Raw genomic sequence first — 27,107 nt, 5'->3', positions numbered from 1 at the left:
ATACAGTGGAGTTCCACAGGGTTCAGTACGAGTGGCTGGAGGGAGGTGTACAGTGGAGTTCACCAGGGTTCAGTTCTGGGGGCTGGAGGGAGGTTTACAGTGGAGTTCCCCAGCATTCCGTACTGGGGGCTGGAGGGAGGTATACAGTGGAGTTCCCCAGGGTTCAGCACTGGGGGCTGGAGTGAGGTATACAGTGGAGTTCCCCAGCGTTCAGTACTGGGGGCTGGAGGGATGAATACAGTGGAGTTCCCCAGGGTTCAGTACAGGGGCTTGAGAGAGGTATACTGTGGAGTTCCCCAGGGTTCGGTACTGGGGGCTGGAGGGAGGTATACAGTGGACTTCCCCAGTGTTCAGCACTGGGGGCTGGAGCGAGGTATACAGTGGAGTTCCCCATGGTTCAGTACCGGGGGCTGAAGTGAGGTATATAGTGGAGTTCCCCAGGGTTCAGTACTGGGGGCTGGAGGGTGTTATCCAGTGGAGTTCCCCAGGATTCAGTACTGGGGGATGGACGGAGGTATACAGTGGAGTTCCCCAGGGATCAGTACTGGGGGCTGGAGGGTGGTATACAGTGGAGTTCCCCAGGATTCAGTACTGGGAGCTGGAGGGAGGTATACAGTGGAGTTCCCCAGGGTTCAGTACTGGGGGATGGACGGAGGTATACAGTGAAGTTCCCCAGTGTTCAGTACTGGGGTCTGGAGGGAGGTATACAGTGGAGTTCCCCAGGGTTCAGTCCTGGGGGCTGGAGGGAGGTATACAGTGGAGTTCCCCAGGGTTCAGTAGTGGGGGCGGGAGGGAGGTATACAGTGGTGTTCCCCAGGGTTCAGCACTGGGGGCTGGAGAGAGGTATACAGTGGAGTTCCCCAGGGTTCAGTACTGGGGGCTGGATGGAGGTATACAGTGGAGTTCCCCAGGGTTCAGTACTGGGGTCTGGAGGGAGGTATACAGTGGAGTTCCCCAGGGTTCAGTCCTGGGGGCTGGAGGGAGGTATACAGTGGAGTCCCCCAGGGTTCAGTAGTGGGGGCTGGAGGGAGGTATACAGTGGTGTTCCCCAGGGTTCAGCACTGGGGGCTGGAGAGAGGTATACAGTGGAGTTCCCCAGGGTTCAGTCCTGGGGGCTGGAGGGAGGTATACAGTGGAGTTCCCCAGGGTTCAGTAGTGGGGGCTGGAGGGAGGTATACAGTGGTGTTTCCCAGGGTTCAGCACTGGGGGCTGGAGAGAGGTATACAGTGGAGTTCCCCAGGGTTCAGTACTGGGAGCTGGAGGGAGGTATACAGTGGAGTTCCCCAGGGTTCAGTACTGGGGGCTGGAGTGAGGTATACAGTGGAGTTCCCCAGGGTTCAGTACTGGGGGCTGGAGTGAGGTATACAGTGGAGTTCCCCAGGGTTCAGTACAGGGGACTGGAGGGAGGTATACAGTGGAGTTCCCCAGGGTTCAGTACCTGGGGCTGCATGGAGGTATATAGTGGAGTTCCCCAGGGTTCAGTACTGCGAGCTGGAGGGAGGTATACAGTGGAGTTCCCCAGGGTTCAGTACAGGGGCTGGAGCGATGTATAAAGTGGAGTTCTGCAGGGTTCAGTACTGGGGGCTGGAGGGAGGTATACAGTGGAGTTCCCCAGGGTTCAGTACTGGGGGCTGGAGGGAGGTATACATTGGAGTTCCCCAGGTTTCAGTACTGGGGGCTGGAGGGAGGTATACAGTGGAGTTCCCCAGGGTTCAGCACTGGGGGCTGGAGCGAGGTATACAGCTGAGTTCCCCAGGGTTCAGTACTGGGGGCTGGAGGGAGGGATACAGTGGAGATCCCCAGCGTTCAGCACTGGGGGCTGGAGGGAGGTATACAATGCAGCTCCCCAGGGTTCAGTTATGAGAGCTGGAGGGAGGTATACAGTGGAGTTCCCCAGGGTTCAGTAATGGGTGTTGGAGTTAGGTACACAGTGGAGTTCCCCAGGGTTCAGTACTAGTGGCTGGAGGGAGGTATACAGTGGAGTTCACCAGGGTTCAGTTCTGGGGGCTGGAGGGAGGTATACAGTGGAGTTCCCCAGCATTCCGTACTGGGGGCTGGAGGGAGGTATGCAGTGGAGTTCCCCAGGGTTCAGCACTGGGGCTGGAGTGAGGTATACAGTGGAGTTCCCCAGGGTCCAGTACTGGGGGCTGGAGGGATGAATACAGTGGAGTTCCCCAGTGTTAAGTACAGGGGCTGGAGAGAGGTATACTGTGGAGTTCCCCAGGGTTCGGTACTGGGGGCTGGAGGGAGGTATACAGTGGAGTTCCCCAGGGTTCAGTACTGGGGCTGGAGCGATGTATACAGTGGAGTTCTGCAGGGTTCAGCACTGGGGGCTGGAGGGAGGTATACAGTGGAGATCCCGAGGGTTCAGTACTGGGGGCTGGAGGGAGGTATACAGTGGATTTCCCCAGGGTTCAGTACTGGTGTCTAGAGGGCGGTATACAGTGGTGTTCCCCAGGTTTCAGTACTGGGGGCTGGAGGGAGGTATACAGTGGAGTTCCCCAGGGTTCAGCACTGGGGGCTGGAGGAAGGTATACAGTGGAGTTCACCAGGGTTCAGTCGTAGGGAATGGAGGGAGGTATACAGTGGAGTTCCCCAGGGTTCAGCACTTGGGGCTGGAGGAAGGTATACAGTGGAGTTCCCCAGGGTTCAGTACTGGGGGCTGGAGGGAGGTATACAGTGGAGATCCCCAGGGTTCAGCACTGGAGGCTGGAGGGAGGTATACACTGGAGTTCCCCAGGGTTCAGTACTGAGAGCTGGAGGGAGTTATACAGTGGAATTCCTCAGGGTTCAGTACTGGGGGATGGAGGGAGGTATACAGCAGAGTTCCCCAGGGTTCAGTACTGGGGGCTGGAGGGAGGTATACAGTGGATTTCCCCAGGGTTCAATACTGGTGTCTAGAGGGAGGTATACAGTGGAGTTCCCCAGGTTTCAGTACTGGGGGCTGGAAGGAGGTATACAGTGGAGTTCCCCAGGGTTCAGCACCGGGGGATGGAGGAAGGTATACAGTGGAGTTCACCAGGGTTCAGTAGTAGGGAATGGAGGGAGGTATACAGTGGAGTATCCCAGGGTTCAGCACTTGGGGCTGGAGGAAGGTATACAGTGGAGTTCCCCAGGGTTCAGTACTGGGGGCTGGAGGGAGGTATACAGTGGAGTTCCCCAGAGTTCAGTTCTGGGGGCTGGAGGGAGGTATACAGTGGAGTTCCCCAGGGTTCAGTACTGGGGGATGGAGGGAGGTATACAATGGAGTTCCCCAGGGTTCAGCACTTGGGGCTGGAGCAAGTTATACTGTTGAGTTCCCCAGGTTTCAGTACTGGGGGCTGGAGTGAGATATATAGTGGAGTTCCCCAGGGTTCAGTACTGGGGGCTGGAGGGAGGTATACTGTGGAGTTCCCCAGGGTTCAGTACTGGGGGCTGGAAGGAGGTATACAGTGGAATTCCCCAGGGTTCAGTCCTGGGGGCCGGAGGGAGGTATACAGTGGAGTTCCCCAGGGTTCAGTACTGGGGGCTGGAGACGAGGTATATAGTGGAGTTCCCCAGGGTTCAGTACTGGGTGCTGGAGCGAGGTATACAGTGGAGTTCCCCCGGGTTCAGTCCTGGGGCTGGAGCGAGGTATACAGTGGAGTTCCCCAGGGTTCAGTACTGGGGGCTGGTGCGAGGTATACAGTCGAGTTCCCCAGGGTTCAGTACTGGGAGCTGGAGGGAGGTATATAGTGGAGTTCCCTCGGGTTCAGTACTGGGGGCTGGAGCGAGGTATACAGTGGAGTTCCCCAGGGTTCAGTACTGGGGGCTGGAGTGAGGTATACAGTGCAGTTCCCCACGGTTCAGTACTGGGGGCTGGAGGAAAATATACAGTGGAGTTCCCCAGGGTTCAGTACTGGGAGCTGGAGGGAGGTATACAGTGGAGTTCCCCAGGTTTCAGTACTGGGGGCTGGAGGGAGGTATACAGTGGAGTTCCCCAGGGTTCTGCACTGGGGGCTGGAGGAAGGTATACAGTGGAGTTCACCAGGGTTCAGTAGTAGGGAATGGAGGGAGGTATACAGTGGAGTTCCCCAGGGTTCAGCACTTGGGGCTGGAGGAAGGTATACAGTGGAGTTCCCCAGAGTTCAGTACTGGGGGATGGAGGGAGGTATACAGTGGAGATCCCCAGGGTTCAGCACTGGAGGCTGGAGGGAGGTATACACTGGAGTTCCCCAGGTTTCAGTACTGAGAGCTGGAGGGAGTTATACAGTGGAATTCCTCAGGGTTCAGTACTGGGGGATGGAGGGAGGTATACAGTGGAGTTCCCCAGGGTTCAGCACTTGGAGCTGGAGCAAGTTATACAGTTGAGTTCCCCAGGGTTCAGTACTGGGGGCTGGAGTGAGATATATAGTGGAGTTCCCCAGGGTTCAGCACTGGGGACTGGAGGGAGGTATACAGTGGAGTTCCCCAGGGTTCAGTACTGGGGGCTGGAGACGAGGTATACAGTGGAGTTCCCCAGGGTTCAGTACTGGGTGCTGGAGCGAGGTATACAGTGGAGGTCCCCAGGGTTCAGTACTGGGGCTGGAGCGAGGTATACAGTGGAGTTCCCCAGGGTTCAGTACTGGGGGCTGGTGCGAGGTATACAGTCGAGTTCCCCAGGGTTCAGTACTGGGAGCTGGAGGGAGGTATATAGTGGAGTTCCCTTGGGTTCAGTACTGGGGGCTGGAGCGAGGTATACAGTGGAGTTCCCCAGGGTTCAGTACTGGGGGCTGGAGTGAGGTATACAGTGCAGTTCCCCACGGTTCAGCACTGGGGGCTGGAGGGAGGTATACAGTGGAGTTCCCCAGGGTTCAGTACTGGGGGATGGACGGAGGTATACAGTGCAGTTCCCCAGGGTTCAGTACTGGGGTCTGGAGGGAGGTATACAGTGGAGTTCCCCAGGGTTCAGCACTGGGGGCTGGAGCGAGGTATACAGTGGAGTTCCCCAGGGTTCAGTACTGGGGGCTGGAGCGAGGTATACAGTGGAGTTCCCCAGGGTTCAGCACTGGGGGCTGGAGCGAGGTATACAGTGGAGTTCCCCAGGGTTCAGTACTGGGGGCTGGAGCGAGGTATACAGTGGAGTTCCCCAGGGTTCAGCACTGGGGGCTGGAGCGAGGTATACAGTGGAGTTCCCCAGGGTTCAGTACTGGGGGCTGGAGCGAGGTATACAGTGGAGCTCCCCAGGGTTCTGTACTGGGGGCTGGTGCGAGGTATACAGTGGAGTTCCCCAGGATTCAGTACTGGGGGCTGGAGCGAGGTATACAGTGGAGTTCCCCAGGGTTCATTACTGGGAGCTGGAGGAAGTTATGCAGTGGATTTCCCCAAGGTTCAGTGCTAGGGCTGCAGGGAGGTATACAGTGGAGTACCCCAGGGTTCAGTACTAGGGGCTGGATGGAGGTATACAGTGGAGTTCCCCAGTGATCAGTACTAGGGCTGGAGGGAGGTATACAGTGGAGTTCCCCAGGTTTCAGTACTGGCAGCTGGAGGGAGGTATACAGTGGAGTTCCCCAGCTTTCAGCACTGGCGGCTGGAGGGAGGTCTACAGTGGTGTTCCCCAGGGTTCAGTACTGGAGGCTGGAGAGAGGTAAACAGTGGTGTTCCCCAGGGTTCAGTACTGGAGGCTGGAGAGAGGTACACAGTGGAGTTCCCCAGGGTTCAGTACTAGGTGCTGGAGGGAGGTACACAGTGGAGTTCCCCAGGGTTCAGTACTGGGTGCTGGAGGGATGTATACAGTGGAGTTCCCCAGGGTTCAGCACTGGGGGATGGAGCGAGGTATACAGTGGAGTTCCCCAAGTAACAGTACTGGGGGCTGTAGGGAGGTATACAGTGGAGTTCCCCAGGGTTCAGTCCTGGGGGATGGAGGGAGGTATACAGTGGAGTTCCCCAGGGTTCAGTCCTGGGGGATGGAGGGTGGTATACAGTGGAGTTCCCCAGGGTTCACTACTGGGGGCTAGAGGGAGGTATACAGTGGAGTTCCCCAAGGTTCAGTACTGGGTGCTGGAGGCAGGTATATAGTGGAGTTCCCCAGGGTTCAGTACTGGGGGCTGGTGGGTGGTATACAGTGGAGTTCACCAGTGTTCAATACTGGGGGATGGAGGGAGGTATACATTGGAGTTCCACAGTGTCCAGTACTAGGGGATGGAGGGAGGTATACAGTGGAGTTCCCCAGGGTTCAGTACTGGGGGCTGGAGGGAGGTATACAGTGGAATTCCCCAGGGTTCAGTACTGGGGGCTGGAGGGAGGTAAACAGTAGAGTTCCCCAGGGTTCAGTACTGGGGGCTGGAGGGAGGTATACAGTGGAATTCCCCAGGGTTCAGTACTGGGGGATGGAGCGAGGTATACGGTGGAGTTCCCCAGGGTTCAGTACTGGGGGCTGGAGCGAGGTATACGGTGGAGTTCCCCAGGGTTCAGTACTGGGGGCTGGAGCGAGGTATACAGTGGAGTTCCCCAGGGTTCAGTACTGGGGCCTACAGGGAGGTATACAGTGGAGTTCCCCAGAGTTCAGTCTGGGAGCTGGAGGGAGGCATACAGTGGAGTTCCCTAGGATTCAGTACTGGGGCTGGAGGGAGGTATATAGTGGAGTTCCCCAGGGTTCAGTACTGGAGGCTGGAGGGAGGTATACAGTGGAGTTCCCCAGGGTTCAGTACTGGGGGCTGGAGTGAGGTATACAGTGGATTTCCCCAGGGTTCAGTACTGGTGACTAGAGGGAGGTTTTCAGTGTAGTTCCCCAGGGTTCTGTACTGGGGGCTGGAGGGAGTTATAAAGTGGAGTTCCCCAGGGTTCAGTACTGGGTGCTGGAGGGATGTATACAGTGGAGTTCCCCAGGGTTCAGCACTGGGGGATGGAGCGAGGTATACAGTGGAGTTCCCCAAGTAACAGTACTGGGGGCTGTAGGGAGGTATACAGTGGAGTTCCCCAGGGTTCAGTCCTGGGGGATGGAGGGAGGTATACAGTGGAGTTCCCCAGGGTTCAGTCCTGGGGGATGGAGGGTGGTATACAGTGGAGTTCCCCAGGGTTCACTACTGGGGGCTAGAGGGAGGTATACAGTGGAGTTCCCCAAGGTTCAGTACTGGGTGCTGGAGGCAGGTATATAGTGGAGTTCCCCAGGGTTCAGTACTGGGGGCTGGTGGGTGGTATACAGTGGAGTTCACCAGTGTTCAATACTGGGGGATGGAGGGAGGTATACATTGGAGTTCCACAGTGTCCAGTACTAGGGGATGGAGGGAGGTATACAGTGGAGTTCCCCAGGGTTCAGTACTGGGGGCTGGAGGGAGGTATACAGTGGAATTCCCCAGGGTTCAGTACTGGGGGCTGGAGGGAGGTAAACAGTAGAGTTCCCCAGGGTTCAGTACTGGGGGCTGGAGGGAGGTATACAGTGGAATTCCCCAGGGTTCAGTACTGGGGGATGGAGCGAGGTATACGGTGGAGTTCCCCAGGGTTCAGTACTGGGGGCTGGAGCGAGGTATACGGTGGAGTTCCCCAGGGTTCAGTACTGGGGGCTGGAGCGAGGTATACAGTGGAGTTCCCCAGGGTTTAGTACTGGGGCCTACAGGGAGGTATACAGTGGAGTTCCCCAGAGTTCAGTCTGGGAGCTGGAGGGAGGCATACAGTGGAGTTCCCTAGGATTCAGTACTGGGGCTGGAGGGAGGTATATAGTGGAGTTCCCCAGGGTTCAGTACTGGAGGCTGGAGGGAGGTATACAGTGGAGTTCCCCAGGGTTCAGTACTGGGGGCTGGAGTGAGGTATACAGTGGATTTCCCCAGGGTTCAGTACTGGTGACTAGAGGGAGGTTTTCAGTGTAGTTCCCCAGGGTTCTGTACTGGGGGCTGGAGGGAGTTATAAAGTGGAGTTCCCCAGGGTTCAGTACTGGGGGCGGGAGGGAGGTATACAGTGGAGTACCCCATGATTCATTACTGGGGGATCGAGGGAGGTATACAGTGGAGTTCCCCAGGGTTCAGCACTGGGGGCTGGAGGGAGGTATACAGTGGAGTTCCCCAGGGTTCAGTACTGGGGGCTGGAGGGAGGTATACAGTGCAGCTCCCCAGGGTACAGTACTGAGAGCTGGAGGGAGGCATACAGTGGAGTTCCCCAGCGTTCAGTACTGGGGGATGGAGTTAGGTATACAGTGGAGGTCCCCAGGGTTCAGTACTGGGGGCTGGAGGGAGGTATACAGTGCAGCTCCCCAGGGTTCAGTACTGAGAGCTGGAGGGAGGTATACAGTGGAGTTCCCCAGGGTTCAGTACTGGGGGATGGAGGGAGGTATACAGTGGAGGTCCCCAGGGTTCAGTACTGGGGGCTGGACGGAGGTATACAGTGGAGGTCCCCAGGGTTCAGTACTCTCGGCTGGAGGGAGGTATACAGTGGAGCTCCCCAGCGTTCAGTACTGGGGGCTGGAGGAAGGTATACAGTGGAGTTCCCCAGGGTTCAGCACTGGGGGCTGGAGCGAGGTATACAGTGGAGTTCCACAGGGTTCAGTACTGGGGGCTGGAGTGAGGTATATAGTGGAGTTCCCCAGGGTTCAGTACTGGGGGCTGGAGGGAGGTATACAGTGGAGTTCCCCAGGGTTCAGTACTGGGGGCTGGAGTGAGGTATATAGTGGAGTTCCCCAGGGTTCAGTCCTGGGGGCGGGAGGGAGGTATACAGTGGAGTTCCCCAGGGTTCAGTACTGGGGGCTGGAGTGAGGTATATAGTGGAGTTCCCCAGGGTTCAGTACTGGGGGCGGGAGGGAGGTATACAGTGGAGTTCCCCAGGGTTCAGTACTGGGGGCTGGAGTGAGGTATATAGTGGAGTTCTACAGGGTTCAGTACTGGGGGCTGGAGAGAGCTATACTGCGGAGTTCCCCAGGGTTCAGTACTGGGGGCTGGATGGAGGTATACAGTGGAGTTCCCCAGGGTTCAGTACTGGGGGCGGGAGGCAGGTATACTGTTGAGTTCCCCAGGGTTCAGTACTGGGGGCTGGAGTGAGGTATATAGTGGAGTTCCCCAGGGTTCAGTACTGGGGGCGGGAGGGAGGTATACAGTGGAGTTCCCCAGGGTTCAGTACTGGGGGCTGGAGTGAGGTATACAGTGGAGTTCCCCAGGGTTCAGTACTGGGGGCTGGAGTGAGGTATATAGTGGAGTTCCCCAGGGTTCAATACTGGGGGGCTGGAGGGAGTTATACAGTGGAGTTCCCCAGGGTTCAGTACTGGGGGCTGGATGGAGGTATACAGTGGAGTTCCCCAGGGTTCAGCAATTGGGGCTGGAGCAAGTTATACTGTTGAGTTCCCCAGGGTTCAGTACTGGGGGCAGGAGTGAGATATATAGTGGAGTTCCCCAGGGTTCAGTACTGGGGGCTGGAGGGAGGTATACTGTGGAGTTCCCCAGGGTTCAGTACTGGGGGCTGGAGGGAGGTATACAGTGGAATACCCCAGGGTTCAGTACTGGGGGCTGGAGGGAGGTATACAGTGGAGTTCCCCAGGGTTCAGTACTGGGGGCTGGAGACGAGGTATACAGTGGAGTTCCCCAGGGTTCAGTACTGGGGGCTGGAGCGAGGTATACAGTGGAGTTCCCCAGGGTTCAGTACTGGGGCTGGAGCGAGGTATACAGTGGAGTTCCCCAGGGTTCAGTACTGGGGCCTGGTGCGAGGTATACAGTCGAGTTCCCCAGGGTTCAGTACTGGGGGCTGGAGCGAGGTATACAGTGGAGTTCCCCAGGGTTCAGTGCTGGGGGAAGGACGGAGTTATACAGTGGAGTTCCCCAGGGATCAGTACTGGGAGCTGGAGGGAGGTATACAGTGGAGTTCCCCAGTGTTCAGTACTGGGGGTTGGAGGGAGGTATACAATGGAATTCCCCAGGGTTCAGCACTGGGGGCTGGAGCGAGGTATAGAGTGGAGTTCCCCAGGGTTCAGTACTGGGAGCTGGAGGGAGGTATACAGTGGAGTTCCCCAGGGTTCAGTACTGGGAGCTGGAGGGAGGTATACAGTGGAGTTCCCCAGGGTTCAGTACTGGGGGATGGACGGAGGTATACAGTGCAGTTCCCCAGGGTTCAGTACTGGGGTCTGGAGGGAGGTATACAGTGGAGTTCCCCAGGGTTCAGTACTGGCGGCTGGACTGAGGAATACAGTGGAGTTCCCCAGGGTTCAGTACTGGGGGCTGGAGGGAGGTATACAGTGGCGTTCCACAGGGTTCAGTACTGGGGTCTGGAGGGAGGTATACATTGGACTTCCCCAGGGTTCAGTACTGTGGGCTGGAGGGAGGCATTCAGTTGAGTTCTCCAGGGTTCAGTACTGGGGCTGGATGGAGGTATACAGTGGAGTTCCCCAGGGTTCAGCACTGGGGGCTGGAGGGAGGTATACAGTGGAGTTCCCCAGGGTTCTGTACTGGGGGCTGGAGCGAGGTATACAGTGGAGTTCCCCAGGGTTCAGTACTGGGGGCTGGAGCGAGGTATACAGTGGAGCTCCCCAGGGTTCAGTACTGGGGGCTGGAGTGAGGTATACATTGGAGTTCCCCAGGGTTCAGTACTGGGAGCTGGAGGGAGGTATATAGTGGAGTTCCCCAGGTTTCAGTACTGGGGGCTGGAGCGAGGTATACAGTGGAGTTCCCCAGGGTTCAGTACTGGGGGCTGGAGGAAGTTATACAGTGGAGTTCCCCACGGTTCAGTACTGGGGGCTGGAGTGAGGTATACATGGAGTTCCCCAGGGTTCAGTACTGGGGGATGGACGGAGGTATACAGTGGAGTTCCCCAGGGATCAGTACTGGGAGCTGGAGGGAGGTATACAGTGGAGTTCCCCAGTGTTCAGTGCTGGGGGTTGGAGGGAGGTATACAATGGAGTTCCCCAGGGTTCAGTACTGGGGGCTGGAGCGAGGTATAGAGTGGAGTTCCCCAGGGTTCAGTACTGGGAGCTGGAGGGAGGTATACAGTGGAGTTCCCCAGGGTTCAGTACTAGGGGCTGGAGGGAGGTATACAGTGGAGTTCCCCAGGCTTCAGTACTGGGGGATGGACGGAGGTATACAGTGCAGTTCCCCAGGGTTCAGTACTGGGGTCTGGAGGGAAGTATACAGTGGAGTTCCCCAGGGTTCAGTACTGGGGGCTGGAGGGAGGTATACAGTTGAGTTCCCCAGGGTTCAGTACTGGGGGTTGGAGGGAGGGATACAGTGGAGATCCCCAGCGTTCAGCACTGGGGGCTGGAGGGAGGTGTACAGTGGAGCTCCCCAGGGTTCAGTAATGACAGCTGGAGGGAGGTATACAGTGGAGTTCCCCAGGGTTCAGTAATGGGTGTTGGAGTTAGGTATACAGTGGAGTTCCCCAGGGTTCAGTACTAGTGGCTGGAGGGAGGTATGCAGTGGAGTTCACCAGGGTTCAGTTCTGGGGACTGGAGGGAGGTATACAATGGAGTTCCCCAGCATTCCGTACTGGGGGCTGGAGGGAGGTATACAGTGGAGTTCCCCAGGGTTCAGCACTGGGGGCTGGAGTGAGGTATACAGTGGAGTTCCCCAGGGTTCAGTACTGGGGGCTGGAGGGATGAATACAGTGGAGTTCCCCAGGGTTCAGTACAGGGGCTGGAGAGAGGTATACTGTGGAGCTCCCCAGGGTTCGGTACTGGGGACTGGAGGGAGGTATACAGTGGACTTCCCCAGTGTTCAGCACTGGGGGCTGGAGCGAGGTATACAGTGGAGTTCCCCATGGTTCAGTACCGGGGGTTGAAGTGAGGTATATAGTGGAGTTCCCCAGGGTTCAGGACTGGGGGCTATAGGGTGTTATACAGTGGAGTTCCCCAGGATTCAGTACTGGGGGATGGACGGTGGTATACAGTGGAGTTCCCCAGGGATCAGTACTGGGAGCTGGAGGTAGGTATACAGTGGAGTTCCCCAGGATTCAGTACTGGGAGCTGGAGGGAGGTATACAGTGGAGTTCCCCAGGGTTCAGTACTGGGGGCTGGAGGGAGGTATACAGTGGAGTTCCCCAGGGTTCAGTACTGGGGGATGGACGGAGGTATACAGTGAAGTTCCCCAGTGTTCAGTACTGGGGTCTGGAGGGAGGTATAGAATGGAGTTCCCCAGGGTTCAGTACTGGGGGCTGGAGAGAGGTATACAGTGGAGTTCCCCAGGGTTCAGCACTGGGGGCTGGAGGGAGGTATACAGTGGAGTTCCCCAGGGATCAGTACTGGGGGCTGGATGGAGGTATACAGTGGAGTTCCCCAGGTTTCAGTACTGGGGGCTGGAGGGAGGTATACAGTGGAGTTCCCCAGGGTTCAGTACCTGGGGCTGCATGGAGGTATACAGTGGAGTTTCCCAGGGTTCAGTACTGCGAGCTGGAGGGAGGTATACAGTGGAGTTCCCCAGGGTTCAGTACTGGGGCTGGAGCGATGTATACAGTGGAGTTCTGCAGGGTTCAGTGCTGGGGGCTGGAGGGAGGTATACAGTGGAGTTCCCCAGGGTTCAGTACTGGGGGCTGGAGGGAGGTATACAGTGGATTTCCCCAGGGTTCAGGACTGGTGTCTAGAGGGCGGTATACAGTGGAGTTCCCCAGGTTTCAGTACTGGGGGCTGGAGGGAGGTATACAGTGGAGTTCCCCAGGGTTCAGCACTGGGGACTGGAGGAAGGTATACAGTGGAGTTCCCCAGGGTTCAGCACTTGGGGCTGGAGGAAGGTATACAGTGGAGTTCCCCAGGGTTCAGTACTGGGGGCTGGAGGGAGGTATACAGTGGAGATCCCCAGGGTTCAGCACTGGAGGCTGGAGGGAGGTATACACTGGAGTTCCCCAGGGTTCAGTACTGAGAGCTGGAGGGAGTTATACAGTGGAATTCCTCAGGGTCCAGTACTGGGGGATGGAGTTAGGTATACAGCAGAGTTCCCCAGGGTTCAGTAGAAGGGGCTGGAGGGAGGTATACAGTGGAGTTCCCCAGAGTTCAGTTCTGGGGGCTGCAGGGAGGTATACAGTGGAGTTCCCCAGGGTTCAGTACTGGGGGATGGAGGGAGGTATACAGTGGAGTTCCCCAGGGTTCAGCACTTGGGGCTGGAGCAAGTTATACTGTTGAGTTCCCCAGGGTTCAGTACTGGGGGCTGGAGTGAGATATATAGTGGAGTTCCCCAGGGTTCAATACTGGGGGCTGGAGGGAGGTGTACTGTGGAGTTCCCCAGGGTTCAGTACTGGGGGCTGGAGGGAGGTATACAGTGGAATTCCCCAGTGTTCAGTACTGGGGGCTGGAGGGAGGTATACAGTGGAGTTCCCCATGGTTCAGTACTGGGGGCTGGAGACGAGGTATACAGTGGAGTTCCCCAGGGTTCAGTACTGGGGGCTGGAGCGAGGTATACAGTGGAGTTCCCCAGGGTTCAGTACTGGGGCTGGAGCGAGGTATACAGTGGAGTTCCCCAGGGTTCAGTACTGGGGGCTGGAGACGAGGTATACAGTGGAGTTCCCCAGGGTTCAGTACTGGGGGCTGGAGCGAGGTATACAGTGGAGTTCCCCAGGGTTCAGTACTGGGGGCTGGAGTGAGGTATACAGTGCAGTTCCCCACGGTTCAGTACTGGGGGCTGGAGGGAGGTATACAGTGGAGTTCCCCAGGGTTCAGTACTGGGGGAAGGACGGAGTTATACAGTGGAGTTCCCCAGGGATCAGTACTGGGAGCTGGAGGGAGGTATACAGTGGAGTTCCCCAGTGTTCGGTACTGGGGGTTGGAGGGAGGTATACAATGGAGTTCCCCAGGGTTCAGTACTGGGGGCTGGAGCGAGGTATAGAGTGGAGTTCCCCAGGGTTCAGTACTGGGAGCTGGAGGGAGGTATACAGTGGAGTTCCCCAGGGTTCAGTACTGGGAGCTGGAGGGAGGTACACAGTGGAGTTCCCCAGGGTTCAGTACTGGGGGATGGACGGAGGTATACAGTGCAGTTCCCCAGGGTTCAGTACTGGGGTCTGGAGGGAGGTATACAGTGGAGTTCCGAAGGGTTCAGTACTGGGGGCTGGAGGGAGGTATACAGTGGAGTTCCCCAGGCTTCAGTACTGGGGGATGGACGGAGGTATACAGTGCAGTTCTCCAGAGTTCAGTACTGGGGTCTGGAGGGAGGTATACAGTGGAGTTCCCCAGGGTTCAGTACTGGGGGCTGGAGGGAGGTATGCAGTTGAGTTCCCCAGGGTTCAGTACTGGGAGCTGGAGGGAGGTATATAGTGGAGTTCCCTAGGGTTCAGTACTGGGGGCTGGAGCGAGGTATACAGTGGAGTTCCCCAGGGTTCAGTACTGGGGGCTGGAGTGAGGTATACAGTGGAGTTCCCCACGCTTCAGTACTGGGGGCTGGAGGGAGGTATACAGTGGAGTTCCCCAGGGTTCAGTACTGGGGGCTGGAGGGAGGTATACAGTGGCGTTCCCCAGGGTTCAGTACTGGGGGATGGACGGAGGTGTACAGTGCAGTTCCCCAGGGTTCAGTACTGGGGTCTGGAGGGAGGTATACATTGGACTTCCCCAGGGTTCAGTACTGGGGCTGGATGGAGGTATACAGTGGAGTTCCCCAGGGTTCAGCACTGGGGGCTGGAGGGAGGTATACAGTGGAGTTCCCCAGGGTTCAGTGCTGGGGGCTGGAGCGAGGTATACAGTGGAGTTCCCCAGGGTTCAGTACTGGGGGCTGGAGCGAGGTATACAGTGGAGCTCCCCAGGGTTCAGTACTGGGGGCTGGAGTGAGGTATACAGTGGAGTTCCCCAGGGTTCAGTACTGGGGGCTGGAGTGAGGTATACAGTGGAGTTCCCCACGGTTCAGTACTGGGGGCTGGAGGGAGGTATACAGTGGAGTTCCCCAGGGTTCAGTACTGGGGGCTGGAGGGAGGTATACAGTGGCGTTCCCGAGGGTTCAGTACTGGGGGATGGACGGAGGTGTACAGTGCAGTTCCCCAGGGTTCAGTACTGGGGTCTGGAGGGAGGTATACATTGGACTTCCCAAGGGTTCAGTACTGGGGCTGGATGGAGGTATACAGTGGAGTTCCCCAGGGTTCAGCACTGGGGGCTGGAGGGAGGTATACAGTGGAGTTCCCCAGGTTTCAGTGCTGGGGGCTGGAGCGAAGTATACAGTGGAGTTCCCCAGGGTTCAGTGCTGGGGGCTGGAGCGAGGTATACAGTGGAGTTCCCCAGGGTTCAGTACTGGGGGCTGGAGCGAGGTATACAGTGGAGCTCCCCAGGGTTCAGTACTGGGGGCTGGAGTGAGGTATACAGTGGAGTTCCCCAGGGTTCAGTACTGGGAGCTGGAGGGAGGTATATAGTGGAGTTCCCCAGGTTTCAGTACTGGGGCTGGAGCGAGGTATACAGTGGAGTTCCCCAGGGTTCAGTACTGGGGGCTGGAGGAAGTTATACAGTGGAGTTCCCCACGGTTCAGTACTGGGGGCTGGAGTGAGGTATACATGGAGTTCCCCAGGGTTCAGTCCTGGGGGATGGACGGAGGTATACAGTGGAGTTCCCCAGGGATCAGTACTGGGAGCTGGAGGGAGGTATACAGTGGAGTTCCCCAGTGTTCAGTACTGGGGGTTGGAGGGAGGTATGCAATGGAGCTCCCCAGGGTTCAGTACTGGGGGCTGGAGCGAGGTATAGAGTGGAGTTCCCCAGGGTTCAGTACTGGGAGCTGGAGGGAGGTATACAGTGGAGTTCCCCAGGGTTCAGTTCTAGGGGCTGGAGGGAGGTATACAGTGGAGTTCCCCAGGCTTCAGTGCTGGGGGATGGACGGAGGTATACAGTGCAGTTCCCCAGGGTTCAGTACTGGGGTCTGGAGGGAGGTATACAGTGGAGTTCCCCAGGGTTCAGTACTGGGGGCTGGAGGGAGGTATACAGTTGAGTCCCCAGGGTTCAGTACTGGGGGCTGGACGAGGTATACAGTGGAGTTCCCCAGGGTTCAGTAGTAGGACCACTGCTGTTTTTGATATATATTAATGAGTTGGACTTGTGGGTACACGGCACAATTTTGAAATTTGCAGATGTCACAGAACTTGGAATTGCAGCAAACAGTGAGGAGGATAGTAATAGACTTCAAGAGGACATAGGCAGGCTGATGGAATCGGCGTGCACATCACAGATGAAATTCAACACAGAAAAGTGTGAGGTGATATCAGTAGGAAGAATGAGGTGAGACCATACACAATAAATGGTACAATTTTAAAGGGGGTGCAAGAACAGAGAGACCTGGGGGTGTCTGTGCACAAATCTTTGAAGGTGGCAGGACAGGTTAACAAAGCAATTAATAAAACATACGGGATCCTGGGCTTTATATGTAGAGGCAGCGAGTACAGAAGCCAGGAAGTTATGCTAAACCTTTATAAAGCACGAGTTCGGCCCCAGCTGGAATATTGTGTCCAATTCTGGGCATCGCACTTTAGGAAGCACGTGAAGGCTTTGGAGAGTTATGTTCATTAATAAATAGACATTCTTATTATGAACACAGCTAGCTTTTGCTAGTTACTTTATTGAGCACATGTGGACTAGGTACTGTATCTGTAGCGGCTTCCATCTTGACTGCTGCCTTGTGGGTAGCCTAGTGCCTCATGGGTAATGTAGTCTTAATATCATACAGCTGGGTAGTGTAGTCTTATACATACAGCTATATACAGCTCTACACAGCTCTACGGCTCCACCTAGTGTCCACTATAGAATGACATGTTATTGATCATTACATCCCCCTTTCTTTGAGGTTTAATAAAATCAATAACAATCAACTTTCAAGAAAACAATAAAGATAATATCAGTAACACTTTTGTTAGTGCTCTATAAACATAAACATTTTCAAAACAGTCAACACATTTTCAAAGCTTTACATTGTACTCAAAGATTAAGTCTTTCAGGCTCTTTTACTTCACGTGTGGATCTTCTCAACACGGGTAAGTCTGATGTGTCTTCATCTGATTGTTCTGGCGGTGAATGACAAGATGCAGTTGCGGCATTGTCATCAATCTTGTCTTGAATAGTCTCTTGTGTTTTAAGGAGGGAACGGCGGTTCCTCCTGAGAATCTGTCCTTCCTCAGTTCTAACAGTGTATGACCTTGGTCCTACTTCCTCAAGAACTGTAGCTTTCCTGTTCCATGCATCTGGATCCTCAATCCTGACAACATCATCCCTTGTCAATGGTTTTAGAGTTTTGGATGACTTGTCATAGTATGATTTCTGTTTCAGCTTTAACAGTTGAAGTCTCTGTCTCAGTTCCTCACTTTGCTGTTCTTTTGCACAGCAGGGTAGCGTGGTGCGCAACTTGCAACCCATTAGTAGTTCAGCAGGTGAAGAACCACAGTCTAAAGGTGAGGCTCGGTAGCTCAGCAGGGCGAGATAAGGATCAGACTTGCTTTCTGTCGCTTTCACACAGAATCCCCACAATGCAGATGGAGGCCATTTCGGCCCATCGAGCCTGCACCGACACATATCCCACCCGATCCCTGTAACCCCTACACCAACACATATCCCCGTAATCCCACGTATTTAATCCCCCTAACACTAAGGGTCAATTTATCATAGTCAATCAACCTAACCCGCACATCTTTGGACTTTCTTCAGTAGCTGCTTGAGAACTTGAACACCTTTCTCTGCCTTACCATTTGACTGAGCATACAAAGGACTGGATGTGATGTGCTGAAAGTCATAATGTGTTGCAAACTGTTGCCACTCCTTACAGTTGAAGCACGGACCATTGTCGCTAACGGCAATCCTGGGAATTCCATGTCTGGCGAAGATGGATTTCACATCTTAATCTAAATGTACACTCTCGGGAGCTGCAAGCCTACATTTCGTTGTACTGCACTTGTGCACTAACAATGACAATAAAAGTTGATTTGATTTGATTTGATGCATTATGACACTGCTTGCTGCGGTGCTTGAGAGCAGCGCCATCTCAGGATAGTTAGAATAGTAGTCAATCACTATTAGATAGTCTTTACCATTTAAATGAAAAAGGTCCATACCAACCTTTTGCCATGGTGCTGTTGGTATGTCAGCTACTATCATTGGTTCCTTTGCTTGTTTGTTTTGGTGTTTCTGACATGTCTCACATTTGCCTATCATGTTCTCAATGTCCTTATTTATGCCAGGCCAATAAACAGTGTCTCTTGCCCTCCTTTTGCATTTTTCAATTCCAAGGTGTCCCTCATGAATCCTTTTGAGCATGTCTTGATGTAGAGCCTGTGGAATGACTATTCTGTTCTGTTTTAGTAATAGTCCACTTGCGACACTCAATTCTGACCTTATGTGAAAATAAGGTGTCGGTGCAGGCTCGATGGGCCGAAATGGCCTCTATCTGCACTGTGGGGTTTCTGTGATTTCTGTGATTTTGGACAGGAACCTTTTGGCCAACCATGATGAATGTTCTCTATTACTGTTTGTAATACTGTATCTTTTACTGTTTCTTCTGCCATTTGCTTTGATTTTGTGTCTGACACGGGCAGCGCAGCAGTGACCATACTCACATGAACATCCACGTCTTCTTCAGTAGAGCTCACATGACTCATTGTGGGTGCTCAGGATAGTGCATCTGCTAACACTATGTATTTGCCTGGTGTGTAGATCAGTTCAAAGTCATATTTTTGCAGCTTCATCATGAGTCGTTGAATCCTTGGAGACATCTCATTCAGGTTTTTTTTTTATGATGGCAACCAGAGGGTCTGTCTCAACTGTGAAGGTGGGAAGTCCATATATATAGCCATGAAACTTTTCTAGTCCAACTACCAAGCCGAGACATTCCTTTTCAATCTGGGCGTATCGACACTCAGTATCAGTCATAGACCTGGAGGCATAGGCAACAGGCTTCCAATCTTCACCCTCTGCTTGTAGCAAGACCGCACCTAGGCCACCTTTTGATGCATCCATTGACACTTTGATTCTCTTTGTTGGGTCAAAGAAGGTGAGTACAGGTGTGGTAGTCAGCACTGTTTTGAGGTTTATCCACTCTTGTTCATGTCTTTCTGTCCATGCAAACTCATTTGTTTTATGTAGCAGGTCTCGCAGACAGGCTGTCTTGGCTGACAAGTTAGGGATGAACTTTCCAATGAAGTTTATCATCCCCATGATGCGTAGCACTCCTTTTTTGTCAGTGGGTCGGGGCATTTTGAGTATGGCGTTTACTTTTTCCATATCTGGCTCTATTCCTTTACCAGATAGATTATCTCATAGAAACATAGAAGATAGGAGCAGGAGTAGGCCATTCGGCCCTTCGAGCCTGCTCCGCCATTCAATGTGATCATGGCTGATCATCCAAATTCAGTACCCTGTCTCTGCTTTCTCCCCATATCCCTTGATCCCTTTAGCCTCAAGAAATATATCCAACTCTTTCTTGAATATATTTAATGAACTGGCCTCCACCGCCCTCTGTGGCAGAAAATTCCACAGGTTCACCAGGTTCACAGGCGGCGCAGACACGATGGGCCGAAGGGCCTCTTTCTGTGCTGTAAAACTCTATGACTATGACTCTCTGGGTGAAGAAATTCCTCCTCATTTCAGTCCTAAATGGCTTACCCCTTCTCCTTAGACTATTACCCCTGGTTCTGGACTCCCCGGCCATCAGAAACATCCTTCCTGCATCTAGTCTGTCCAGACCTGACAGAATTTTATAGGTTTCGATGAGATCCCCTCTCAATCTTCTAAACTCCAGTGAGTATAAGCCCAATCGACACAATCTCTCCTCATACGTCATTCCTGCCATCCCAGGTATCAGCCTGGTGAATCTTCGCTGCACTCCCTCCATGGCAAGAACGTCCATCCTCAGGTAAGGTGACCAAAACTGCACACAATACTCAAGGTGCGGTCTCACCAAGGCCCTGTACAACTGTAGCAACATAACATAACATAGAGATAGGAACAGGAGTAGGCCATTCGGCCCTTCGAGCCTGCTCCGCCATTCAATGAGATCATGGCTGATCTTCGTCTGAGATCATAGCTGATCTTACCAGTTCAGTACCCCGTCCCCGCCTTTTCTCCGTAACCCTTAATCCCCTTAGCCTTCAGAAATATATCCAATTCTCTCTTGAAAATATTTATTGAACTAGCCTTCACAGCCCTCTGTGGCAGGGAATTCCACAGGCTCACCACTCTTTGAGTGAAGAAATTCTTCCTCATCTCTGTTGTAAATGATTTGCCCGCTATTTTTAGACTGTGGCCCCTGGTTCTCTGCTCCCCGGCCATTGGAAACATTCTCTCTGAATTCAGCCTGTCCAGGCCTGCCATAATTTTATATGTTTCGATGAGATCCCCTCTCAATCTTCTAAACTCCAGTGAGTACAAGCCCAAACTATTTAATCTCTCTTCGTAGGTCATTCCCGCCATTCCAGGTATCAGCCTGGTGAATCGCCGTTGCACTCTTTCCATGGCAAGAACATCCTTCCGCAGATGGGGCGACCAAAACTGTACACAATACTCCAGATGCGGTCTCACCAGCACCTTGTACAGCTGTAGTAAGGTATCCCTATTCCTATACTCGAACCCCCTTGATATGAAGGCCAACATACCATTTGCCTTCTTAATCGCCTGTTGCACCTGCATGCTCTCCTTCAGTGACTGGTGCACAAGAACACCCAGGTCCCTCTGCACTTCCCCATCTCCCAATCTATTGCCATTTAGATAATAATCTACCCTCCTGTTTTTACCCCCAAAGTGGATAACCTCGCATTTATCCACATTATAGTGCATCTGCCACGTATCCGCCCATTCCCCCAACCTGTCCAAATCGCACTGTAGCCTCCTGACATCCTCATCAGAGCCCACCCCTCCTCCTAGCAAGACATCCTTGTTCCTGTACTCTAACCCTCTTGCTACGAAGGCCAACATACCATTTGCCTTCTTAACCACCTGCTGCACCTGCATGCTTACCTTCAGCGACTGGTGCACAAGGACCCCCAGGTCTCTTTGCACTTCCCCTTCTCCCAATCTATTGCCATTCAAATAATAATCTGCCTTCCTGTTTTTGCCACCAAAGTGGATAACCTCACATTTATCCACATTATAGTGCATTTGCCATGTTTCTGCCCAATCACCCAACCTGTCCAAATCGTGCTGGAGTTTCCCGACATCCTCCTCGCAGCTTACCCTCCCGCCGAGCTTTGTGTCGTCTGCAAATTTGGAGATAATATATCCAATTCCCTCGTCCAGATCATTAATATATATTGTGAACAGCTGGGGTCCTAGGACCGATCCTTGCGGTACCCCACTAGTCACTGCCTGCCACTCGGAAACCGACCCGTTTATTCCAACTCTTTGCTTTCTGTCCGCCAACCAGTTCTCTATCCAAGTCAATACCTTGCCCCCAATCCCATGTGCCTTAATTTTGCATGCTAATCTCTTGTGTGGGACCTTATCGAAAGCCTTCTGAAAATCCAAATACACCACATCCACTGGTTCTCCCTTATCTATTTTACCAGTTACATCCTCAAAACATTCCAGTAGATTAGTCAAGCATGATTTACCTTTTGTAAATCCATGTTGACTTTGTCCGATCCTGTCACTGCTTTCCAAGTGCTCTGCTATTACATCTTTTATAATAGACTCCAGCATTTTCCCCACTACCGATGTCAGGCTTACCGGTCTATAATTCCCCGCTTTTTCTCTACCACCTTTTTTGAATAGTGGGGTAACATTAGCTACCCTCCAATCCATGGGTACCGTTCCAGAGTCTATCGAGTTCTGGAAGATGATCAGTAATGCATCTACTATCTCTAGGGCCACTTCCTTAAGTACCCTGGGATGTAGACCATCAGGCCCTGGGGATTTATCGGCCTTCAGTCCCATCAATTTTCCTAACACCATTTTCCTACAAATACTGATTTCTTTCAGTTCCTTGCTTTCATCAGACCCTATGTTCCCCGGCATCTCTGGGAGGTTATTTGTGTCCTCCTTTGTGAAGACAGAACCAAAGTATGCATTTAGTTGGTCTGCCATTTCCTTGTTTCCCATTATAAATTCCCCTGATTCTGACTGTAAGGGACCTACGCTTGACTTCACTAATCTTTTTCTCTTCACATATCTATAAAAGCTTTTACAGTCAGTTTTTATGTTCCTTGCTAGCTTACTCTCATATTCTATTTTCCCTTTCTTAATTAATCCCTTTGTCCTCCTTTGTTGACTCCTAAACTGCTCCCAATCCTCAGGATTATTGCTTTTTCTAGCCAATTTATATGTCCTCTCCTTGGATCTTATGCTATCCCTAATTTCCCTTGTTAGCCACGGTTGAGTCACCTTTTTTGTTTTATTTTTACGCCAAACTGGGATGAACAAATTCTGTACTTCATCCATTCGGTCTTTGAATGTTTGCCATTGCCTATCCACCGTCAACCCTTTGAGCGCCATTCCCCACTCAATCCTACCCAACTCGCTCCTCAGACTATCGTAGTTTCCTTTATTTAAATTGAGGACCCTTGTCTCTGAGTCAACTTCTTCATTCTCCATCTTAATGAAGAATTCGATCATATTATGATCGCTCCGACCCAAGGGGCCTCGTACAACAAGATTGCTAATTAATCCTTTCTCATTGCATAATAACCAGTCTAAGATGGCCTGATCTCTGGTTGGTTCCTCGACATATTGGTCCAGGAAACCATCCCGTAAACACTCCAAGAATTCCTCCTCCACAGTCTTGTTACTAATTTGGTTGGCCCAATCTATATGTAGATTAAAGTCACCCATGATGACTGCTGTGCCCTTATTGCATGCTTCTTTAATTTCCCTTTTAATGCCATCCCCAACCTCCACCTTACTGTTTGGAGGTCTATATACCACTCCCACTAATGTTTTTTTCCCCTTAGTATTTCTCAATTCTACCCATACAAATTCCACATCATCAGAGCTAATATCCTTCATTACAATTGTATTAATCCCTTCTTTAACCAGTAATGCTACCCCACCTCCCTTTCCTTTTTGCCTATCTTTCCTAAATATCGAATACCCCTGGATGTTGAGTTCCCAGTCTTGGCCATCCTTGAGCCACGTTTCTGTAATCCCAACCAAATCGTATTCGTTTACCTCTATTTGCGCAGCCAATTCATCCATCTTATTACAAATGCTCCTCGCATTAAGACACAAAGCCTTCAGGCTTGTTTTTTTAACGCTCTTAAACTTATTAGAATTATTATTTACTGTGGCCACGTTTGATTTAAACCGTTGATTTCTCTGACTGCCACATTTGTTTTTCTCCTTCCTATCTTTTGCTTTTATCCCTGTTTTCCTTTCCTCTGTCTCCCTGCTCAGGTTCCCAACCCCCTGCCATTTTAGTTTAAACCCCCCTGAACAGTGCTAGCAAACCTCCCCGCAAGGATATTTGTCCCGCTCTGGTTCAGGTGCAACCCGTCCGACTTGTACAAGCCCCACCTTTCCCAGAAGCAGGCCCAGTGATCCAGGAAACTAAAGCCCTCCCTCCTGCACCAACTCTTTAGACACGCATTCATCTGCTCTATCCTCCTATTCCTATACTCACTAGCACGTGGCACCGGGAGTAATCCAGAGATTACAACCTTTGAGGTCCTGCTCTTTAATCTGCTACCTAGCTCCCTAAATTCTTGTTGCAGGACCTCATCCCTCTTCCTACCTATGTCGTTGGTCCCAATGTGAACCACGACCTCTGCCTGTTCACCCTCCCCCTTCAGAATGTCCTGCAGCCGTTCAGTGACATCCTTGACCCTGGCACCAGGGAGGCAACAAACCATCCTGGAGTCACGTCTACGGCCACAGAACCGTCTATCTGTTCCCCTTACGATAGAATCCCCTACCACTATTGCTCTCCCACTCTTTTTCCTCCCTTCCTGAGCAGCAGCAACACCCCCGGTGCTAGGAAGTTGGCTGCTGCTGCCTTCCTCTGGTGAGTCATCCCCCTCAACAGTATCCAAATTGGTATACCTGTTTGAAAGGGGGATGGCCACAGGGGTCTCCTGCACTACCTGCCTGCTTCTACTGCTCCGCCTGGTGGTCACCCATTTCCCTTCTGCCTGTGCAGCCCTACCCTGCAGCGTGACCAACTCATCAAACATGTAATCCACGACCCTCTCAGCATCGTGAATGCTCCACAACCCATCCATCCGCAGCTCCAGCACCTCAATACGGCCCGTTAGTAGCTGCAGCTGGATGCATTTCTGGCACACGTGGTCATCAGGGACACTGGCAGCATCCCTGAATTCCCACATAGAGCAAGAGGAGCATAACACGGGGCTGGGCTCTCCTGGCATGGCTTACCCCTTTAATTAATTTAAATTAATTCAATACCACCAGTTAAAGATATACTCTAGGGCGCTTATTTACCAACTGTCCCCACTATACCACAGAGACGCAAGAAAATATAAACTGCAGAATTTAAGCTTGTAATAAAAGAAATACTCACCAACCAATCACTTACCTGCTTCCTGGTGACGTCACACTTGGATTACTTTTGACCTCTCTCCTCTGCCTCGCCTCGCTGAATCCGCCAGTTTTAAGTGCCGCCGGTCGCGCTGCTGCTCTCCCACAGGTCCAAGCTCTATGGCCTCGCCTCGCTGAGTCCGCCGGTTTTAAGTGCCGCCGGTTGCGCTGCTGCTCTCCCACAGGTCCAAGCTCTCTGGCCTCGCCTCGCTGAATCCGTCGGTTTTAAGTGCCGCTGGTCGCGCTGCTGCTCTCCCACAGGTCCAAGCTCTCTGGCCTCGCCTCGCTGAATCCGCCGGTTTTAAGTGCCACCGGTCGCGCTGCTGCTCTCCTAGGAAAGTGACTTCCTGGATGCCAAACTGACACTTGGCTTTGTTGAGCTTCAGTCCATTCCGGCGTATGCTCTGTAGCACTTTAGTCAGTCTCTCATTGTGTTCTTTCAGTGTGGAGCCCCAGATGATGATGTCATCAACATAGACCCGAACTCCTTCCAGACCTTCAATTATGTGTTCCATCGCTCTATGAAAGATTTCAGATGCAGATATTATCCCGAAAGGCATTCTGAGGAAACAATACCTGCCAAATGGTGTGTTGAAGGTACAGCATTTGGTGCTCTCTTCATCCAGTTTTAGTTGCCAAAATCCTTGTGAGGCATCGAGCTTTGTAAAGTATCTGGCACCTGACATTTCACTGGTGATTTCTTCTCGCTTGGGAATCTGTTAGTGTTCATGTTTTATGTTTGCATTTAAGTCCTTTGGATCCATGCATATTCTTAGATCATTGTTCTTTTTCTTTACACATACCATGGAGTTAACCCAGTCTGTTGGCTCTTCGACTTTCCTGATGACTCCTAGTGTGGTCATTCTGTCCAGTTCATTCTTGAGCCGGTCACGCAGGGGTGCTGGAACTCTTCATGGAGCATGTACCACTGGCTGAGCATCCTGCTTTAGCTGGACCTTGTAAGTGAATGGTAGAACTCCAAATCCTTTGAACACATCCTGGAAATTATTCACTACAGAATCCATCGAGTCATCTGGTCTGCTTATGGCACAGTTTATACGGTAGACTCTTTTGACCAGTTCTAAGTCCTCACAAGCTTTGTCACCCAGTAGTGAATCAAGCCTTTCAGCCACAACAGAAAACATGAGATGATGCACTTTGTCTTTGACTGTCACTTTAAGTCTGCATACACCTAAGCTATCTATTTTCTGTCCATTATAGTCCTTCAGTAGTACTGACTTTTTCTGTATTTTTGGCTTTTCTTTCATATTGTTAATGTCACTCATACTGATTAAGTTTGCTTTTGCCCCAGTGTCTAGTTTCAAGGTAACTAATGCTCCATTTACCTGCAGTGGGATCATCCATTTGTCCTCTTTTACTGCATTAACTTTATGTTCAGCATTGTCCATTTCTGAGGGCTGCACATTTTCTGTATCCTTTTTGATATTGTCACATGACACCATTCCTACAAAAAATGTCTCACTTAAATCAGTGTCCTCAATTACATTAACTCGTTGTCCTTTCTTAGTTTGTACTTTTGAAAAGCATTGTTTGGCAAAGTGATTCTTTCCATTACAGTTTGCGCACATTTTTCCAAACGCTGGGCATTGTCTTAACTGGTGTTTGTAACCACAGCGTTTACAATTAAAAATTTCATCCTCTGATTGCTTTTCATTTCTGTTCTGCCCATGTTTCTTCCCCTTATAGGACACAGCACCAACAGCAGCATTATCACTCATTACAATCGAATCATTATTGATTTCACTGAAAGTCTTTGCGTGCTTTCGAGCTAGCTCGCTGGCTTGGCATATTTTCACTGCATTTTCCAAATTTAGTTCGGTTTCTCTCAACAGACGTTCCCTGACTTTTTTATCATGAATACCAAACACAATCTGGTCACGAATCATGGATGCTTTGAGCTCAGAGAAATTACATGTCTGTGCTTTCAGTTTCAGGTCAGTTATAAAGCTATCAAAAGTCTCATTTTGCTGCTGTGTCCGAGAACAGAAGATGTATCTTTCATAGGTCTCATTCTTTTTGGGAGAGCAATGTGCATCAAATTTTTTTAGCACATCTTCTAATTTTTCTCTGTTCTCCACTGGATTAAATACAAATGTATTAAATACCTCTATTGCTTGTGGGCCTGCAACCGTGAGCAGCAACGCTATCTTCCTTGCGTCTGGCTTCGTACCGAATCCGATGGCTGCAATGTAGAGTTCGAATTGTTGTTTAAAAGTCTGCCAATTGTAGTCGATTTTTTCTGTGAGTTTCAGACGCTCTGGTGGCTTCAAATTCTCCATGTCGCTTTTCACAATTTTCAGCAGATCTTCACCATCCTGGTACCATGTTATGTTCATTAATAAATAGACATTTTTATTATGAACACAGCTAGCTTTTGCTAGTTACTTTATTGAGCACATGTGGACAAGGTACTGTATCTGTAGAGGCTTCCATCTTGACTGCTGCCTTGTGGGTAGCCTAGTGCCTCATGGGTAATGTAGTCTTAATATCATACAGCTGGGTAGTGTAGTCTTATACATACAGCTATATACAGCTCTACACAGCTCTACGGCGCCACCTAGTGTCCACTATAGAATGACATGTTATTGATCATTACAGGTTCAGAGAGATTTACTGGAATGGTTCCAGGGATGAGGGTTTACAGTTACGTGGGTAGACTGGAAAAGCTGGGATTGTTTTCCTTAGAGCAGAAAGGGGGATTTGATAGAGATGTTTAAAATCATGAAGAGTTTAGATAGAGTAAATAAAGAGACACTGTTTCCAATGGGTGAAGGGTCGGTAACCAGAG

This window comes from Somniosus microcephalus, chromosome 33 (genome assembly GCF_052327205.1).
Source record: "Somniosus microcephalus isolate GS21.2 chromosome 33, FLI_Smic_1.0, whole genome shotgun sequence".
Classification (NCBI taxonomy): Eukaryota; Metazoa; Chordata; class Chondrichthyes; order Squaliformes; family Somniosidae; genus Somniosus; species Somniosus microcephalus.
Note: the sequence above shows the minus strand (reverse complement) of the source record.